This window comes from Capricornis sumatraensis, chromosome 5 (genome assembly GCF_032405125.1).
Source record: "Capricornis sumatraensis isolate serow.1 chromosome 5, serow.2, whole genome shotgun sequence".
NCBI lineage: Eukaryota > Metazoa > Chordata > Mammalia > Artiodactyla > Bovidae > Capricornis > Capricornis sumatraensis.
Window position 1 is genome coordinate 21,049,932 of NC_091073.1, and position 6,404 is coordinate 21,056,335.

General features: G+C 49.7%; 1 protein-coding gene across 4 annotated transcripts in view; it reads right to left on the reverse strand.

The window, feature by feature from the left end:
- The window catches only part of ICA1 (islet cell autoantigen 1), a 163,888-nt gene extending 158,220 nt beyond the window's left edge, over positions 1-5,668 (reverse strand). For all 4 annotated transcript variants that reach the window (XM_068973420.1, XM_068973419.1, XM_068973418.1 and 1 more), the window contains exon 1: positions 5,588-5,668. The gene's annotated coding sequence lies outside the window, so the exon portion shown is untranslated. The remainder of the gene's footprint in view (positions 1-5,587) is intronic.
- Positions 5,669-6,404: the final 736 nt, after the last annotated feature.

The following is a 6,404-nucleotide window of genomic DNA, read 5'->3' on the forward strand; positions in this document are numbered from 1 at the left end:
ATCTCTCCTAATCACAGGCTCAGGTTCCATGTTATTCCCAAATCCATAGCTGCCATCATGCTTATACACAACAAAACCTTGACGACTCTTGGCGGCTCTCAGGGTTCCTACCAAGAAGAACAAGGTGTGCCATTTATCACAATTAGCTCTTTGGTCCCTGGCCTAGGAGGCACTACCCCAGAAACATGCAGAGAAGGCTGAATTTCCCCTAAGTACCATTAGGCTTTCGTGCCCTGTTCTGGGAACAGAGAAGTGGGTGTGAGAGATCATGATGATGGTGAGCAACGGGATGATTTGAACGTGTGGTCTGGGAAAGCGGCTGCAATACTTTATAACCACTTCTTGCACAAATACTCTCACCACAGAATGAGAGGGACCTACCACTCTCAAGTCTAGACTCCCAGCGTTAGCGATATACCATTATCTACATACTCATTGGTCATCACGGAATACATATACCTCGTGTATCCGACCCCATGGTAATTCACTGCATTCAGGTGTCTTTTTCAGGCATCCTCTTTCGATTCTATGTACTTTCTGTAAAATGTCTTCTAAAAATGACCCCTTTACTTTCCTCTAATTCTAATAGCTTTTTAACATCAGTCCCTCATTTTCTACTAATATCTCCACCAGCTCTCCATGACTGTGCAGCACAAAACTGAAATGAGTCCTGTGCTTACCCTGATTAATACATTTAAGCCTCTCAACTCACAGATTGATCAAACTTGCCCAAGGTCATTCAGACAGTAAGGGACATACATGCACATCGGGCTCCAGGCATGAGGACTATTTGCCAGTATGCCTTCCCTCTGTACACCTGGGTACTGTGTGGGAAACTCTCCCTCGACTCATCACCTTTTCTGACCTGCCTAATTCTTATTGGCCCTTTAAGGCTTAACTCAAGGGTCACTTCCTCCATGAATCATCTCAGTTTTCTCCGCCCTCTCCCCCACCTGGGTTGGGTGTCTCTGCCCTGAGCTTCACCTCTCCCTACCTTTCCTGAAATGTCATCGTCACCTGACCCATGGATCTCCCTCACTAGGCTGCAGGCTTCTCCAGAGCAGGGAAGGGTCTGGGTCTTGTCTTGGGATTCCCAGCACTGGAATGATGTATGACACACGACACACACAACAGATGCTTGCTGAAAACTGAGCGGCAACCCCTCTTCTCTGATTTGGCCGAAGGCCTGATGAATGACATCATCTAACCAGCAGGAGAGACTTCTCATCATGAGCAATGCCATTTTCTCAACTCTCCAAGAACTCATTCTCTCACTAGGTTTACAATGAGACAAGTAGCTACTATTGGTTGAGGAACTAGCACTTCTCAGACACCAACATGAATGCTCTGTGCACAGCATGCTTATCCTGGCAACGCTGTCCAGGGGACATCATCCTCATTTTATGGCTGAAGCTCAAAATCAGTTACTTATCCTAAGTAATTGGCCGCGAGTCACACAGAAGGAAGGCTTTGTTTTAAAAGTGTGTATAAAACACCTTAGAGTCATTTGTGTCCTGGAGAGATTCACTGAAATCTGAAATTACTTCAGGGCATTAACTGGGATGCTAGAGTCATGCAAGCATGGTTAACTAGAATTTATAGAGGTTCAAGGCAGTTCTACCATATGCATTATCCACAGAGGCAAATCATGGCCGTAGTCCTAATTTTCCTAAGCAGATAGATAGGGATTTATAACACCTATTTACCTCAAAGGGAATTGACTATCAAAGGTCATATCTGCCAAAATGCTTTGTTAAAGAAGAGGCCAGAGGCCCATCTTAGTATACTCTGCTGCATAAAAAGCTTGGTGCAATGTTTCTCAAAAACTGGGCTTCCCAGGTGGCTCAGTGGTAAAGAATCCCGCTGCCATTCATGCAGATGCAGGAGATCCGGGTTTGATCCCTGGGTCAGGAAGATCCCCTGGAGAAGGAAATGGTAACCCACTCCAGTGTTCTTGCCTGGGAAATCCCATGGCGAGAAGAGCCTGGTGGGCTACAGTCCATGGGATCACAAAGAGTCAGACACCACTGAGTGAGCATGTTCTCAAAGATCAGTGGGAGAAGCCTGGGGCATCAGAGCTACCTGAGGTGTTAACAGCAGATGGGAGATGCCTGGCTGGGAATCCACACTTAACAAGCCCCCAAATGATTCTATCAGACAGAAAAGTTTAATAAATACCAGCTTAGGACAATGCTTCTTTAACTTTAATGTACACAGGACTCACTTGGGGATCTTGTTAAGAAGAGATTCTTATTCAGTGGACATGGGGTCGAGGGAGTGTGGGTTGAGATTCCACCTGTCTTACAAGCTCTCAGGGAAGTCAGTGTTGCTGGTTCATGGATCACATTTGAGTGTCAGGGGTTTAGAAGATCTACCCCTAATGGAACAAATTAGCTTTGCTTTATTCCTCAACCACAGATTGCATTCTCCAACTTCAGGGAGGATTCTGTAACGCCCAAATTCTCAGTATTGGTACAAAATCACTGCAACAACTCAAAACCAACTGGAACACATTCTCTATCATGAGGGAAAGGCAGCAGCATCCTTTTCAGATATAGACAGCACATATGCTTAGCATGTGAAAGAATAATTAATCTACTATTACTTGAGTCCTGCTGTGTGTGTGTGCTCATTCCTGTCCAACTCTTTGTGACCCCACAGACTGTAACCTGCAAGGCTCCTCTGTCCATGGGATTCTCCAGGCAAGAATACTGGAGTGGGTTGCCATTTCTTTCTTCAGGGGATCATACGGACCCAAGGATCGAATCGCATCTCCTGCATCAGCAGGCAGATTCTTTACCACTAGCACCACCCGGGAAGCCCAACTTGAGTCCTATTTACTGTGAAAATCCATATATATGTGTATATATATATATATGTATATGGCTCCCCAGTCCCTGGGATTCTCCAGGCAAGAACACTGGAGTGGGTTGCTATTTCCTTCTCCAATGCATTTATATATATATAAATGTAAGGTGGATATTCCTGCTCTATAGATAAGCAAATAAGGACCTGGAAAGCTGAAGCAACTTGCTCAAGGTCACGTAGCTAATTATGTGTTGCAGCTGGGGCTCCAATCCTGCTCCACTGGGATCCAAAGCCTGTCCTTGCCCATCCTCCATGGCACTAGATATGACAGTGGTATAAAATGTGACAGCCGGGGCGGTGGGGGAGGGGGGAATGTTCCTCCTATACTGGTATTTGAGTTTAAAGGCTTTACTGAGGCAGATTCTGGATGGGGGTGAAGAAGGGAAAAAGGTGAATTAATCAGTGATCTATGTTGCCTCATGGACATAAACATACAGATAGCATCCTTGTCCAAGGTCCCCATAAATCTGAAAGTGCAGATGGAATAAAAAGGACATTAGTAGCCAGTGCACTGATCCTAAATGTTCCCACCCATCTTCAGGCTTCCAGGTGTACAGCTCAACCAATAAAGAGGAAAAATTCTTCCTGATCCTTGTGGCCTATTAACTTTACCACGTTCTCCTGTATGAGGTTTCTGTAACTTAAAAAAGTTCACATGGAAACAGGTTGACCCTGCCATATCATTTCACAGTTGCCACACATCTCTTTCTCTGATAAACCTGCCGGCACCTGAAAAAAAAAATGTACTCTTAAGTCAAATACACTAAAAATGCAGCAATTTTGAAGGTTTTTTGGGTAACAAAATCTTCTTTTTCATAAGCCTGACGTGGAGAGAAATGCATGGCAATAAAGATGCTCAGAGAAAGCAGTCAGATAGATATAAAAGTGGATCAAATGAAGGAAAGAGCTATAAAATAAAGTTCCCAAGCGTTTACTATCCGGTGTCTTTAGCAATTAATGCCCCATTAGGTTGAGTGTCCACAATCAGCTTTTTAGCCTTGGGTCTCTCCACTATTATAATTAGTATTCAACAGCTTAACAGTCATTTTCTAAAGATTCATCCTTTAATAGCAGTACAACTCTTTACCTATTTAGTGCAAAAAAAGATACAATTTGAAAGCTGCTGCTGCTAAGTCACTTCAGTCGTGTCTGACTCTGTGCGACCCCATAGACGGCAACCCACCAGGCTCCCCTGTCCCTGGGATTCTCCAGGCAAGAACACTGAAGTGGGTTGCCATTTCCTTCTCCAATGCATGAAACTGAAAAGTGAAAATGAAGTCGCTCACATCTCCTTAGATATATATTTGGCAGTCAAAGAATTTTGCCCCTATGGCATGTATTCTCTACACATGATGTTTCAAAAACAAAGACTGAAACCCAAAACAAACAAACCAACCAACCAACCAACAAACAAAAACGGACTTGAAAACTTAATTAAAAGTTAAAAAAAAAAAAAAAAAGTGTGCCTTGAACAGAATGTAAGAAACAGAATCTGGACCACGGATTACAAACTAGTGGGCATTTCCTATTTCATTCCTTCAGCCCAGGGAACAGTTCAGATCTCAAAAAAAAACAAACTAAAGGTCTTCAGAAACCAACTTGGTATTTTTCTGGCGAGTTTTTGCTGAAATGTTTGGACATGGACATGTTTGCAATGAGTCATAATTTATAGGACATTAATGGCCAATGCCTTCTGTGCTTTTCTTCCCACATTCAATATCATTTTCAAACCAGCTGGTAGGCAGTACATTTTCCAGGCCCTGATAATTTTTATAAAGTTACCAGATCTCAGATACTAAGGCTGCCACCCAGCACCCTTTCTCGTGATAATTTTTTATGGTATCTAGAAGAGAACCCAATTCCTTTTCTAAACTATATGCCTTTCGCCAGGGAAAAGGCTCACGCACCGTTTTTAAGACGCCCAAAGAGAAGCTGAGGGGCCTCTGGGGGCACGCCAAGTCAAAAGGCAACGGGAAAGGTTAATAGACAGTCGCTCTGGGCAGAGGCGGACGTAATAACAGGATATGTTCGTTCCTAGAGGAAGCAGGACAGCGCGAGGCAGGAAAGGCGGCGTCAGTGGCACCCAGAGGAAACGGGCGCGCGGGGTTCGCGGGGACCTGGCCTGCTTAGGGGCTCCCGCTCCAGTCGGGTCCGAGGCTCGGAGGACCTCACCCGGGGGGGAGATTCACCTCAGGCCCCCTGGTACGCGTGCTTCCAGTGCTCCCTCCCGCCTCCGCCAAAGATGGGGAACGGGGAGAAGAGAAAAGCCGAACACCGGGAGCTGCGGCAGGTGAACTCGGCAACAAGTCGAGCCCCAGCCGGGGAGGGACCGCGGGGTCCTGGGGCCGGAAGGGCCGGGAGGCGAGGCCCGGCGGGGTGGGGCGCGCGGGAGGGGGAAGGGCGCTGCCGACGCGGAGCCCGGAGGTGCGGCCGGAGCCGGGAACGCTTCCCTCCCGCTGCCCCGGGGCGGACGCGCGCTCTCCAGGCGCGCGCCTCCTCCAGACCTTCCCAGGCCCCAGGGCGGAGGCGGGGAAGGGGAAGGGGCTGCGGCGGCGCCCGCGCGGCGGTGAGGGCGCAGGAGGAGGCGACCTGTCTGTCACCCCGCGCGCGGAGGGCAGCCCCGGGCTGGCGCCCCCGACCGCCCCGGCTGCCGGGAACCTCCCGCGGCAGCCTGCCGCCCGCCCGGCTCGCCCCCGCCCGGGCCCCGGAGGGCAGGTACCTCGGAGCCCCGGCCCCCGGGAGCCTCCCGGCCGCGAACGGAGCGCTCCTCCAGCTCCCTCGCCCGACGTCAGCGTCAGCAGAAGGCGAGGGAAGGGGGCGGAGGGAGCACAGGAACCGGTCCTTCCTGCGGCGGTCGCCGCCAGCCGGAATCGCAGCCGGCGGAGCCCGCGCGCGCCGCAGCGCAGCGCAGCGGTCGGGGGGAGCGGGCGCCCTCGCCTCCCAGCGAGCTCCCAGGGCCGGGACCCCGCCGTCGCCTCCCCTCCCCGTTTCTCCCCTCCGAGGACCCCCAGCGGGCGACCCCTCTCAGCAGGACCCCGGGACCCAGAGGAGGGACGGGCCGATGGCCTCACCTTGTTTGGGGCGGGTCGGGGATGGGGGGAGTGAGTCTCCGCTCTACTCCCTCGGGTCCTTCCTCGACCCCCATCTGCTGGGGGTCGGATCTACCGCCCAGGGTGACCCCGCCCCGGCTCTCCCGCAGGTGTTCCACGTGTCCGTAGAATTTGCGTCACAATGACCTGGCCGACAGGTGGGAGCAGCCGCGAACGCCCCAGGGTTCCCACTGTGCAGTGCTCTGCGCGTGCTACTTGCCTCCACGATAGATTTCCGTGGCTTTAGACGACAGGACACGTCTTGACTCCAATGCCAAAAAAAGTTACAGAGGCCTCTATCTGGGAATCAAGTGTGGGCTTAATGTTAAAAGGCTCTATGAAAAGAAAAACAACTGTATACATATATATATTTTTTTCCGTCCCCATTTTTCACATATCTTTTTTACTTAGGTTACTGACGCTTAAGTAATTTCATCTTTTATTCTT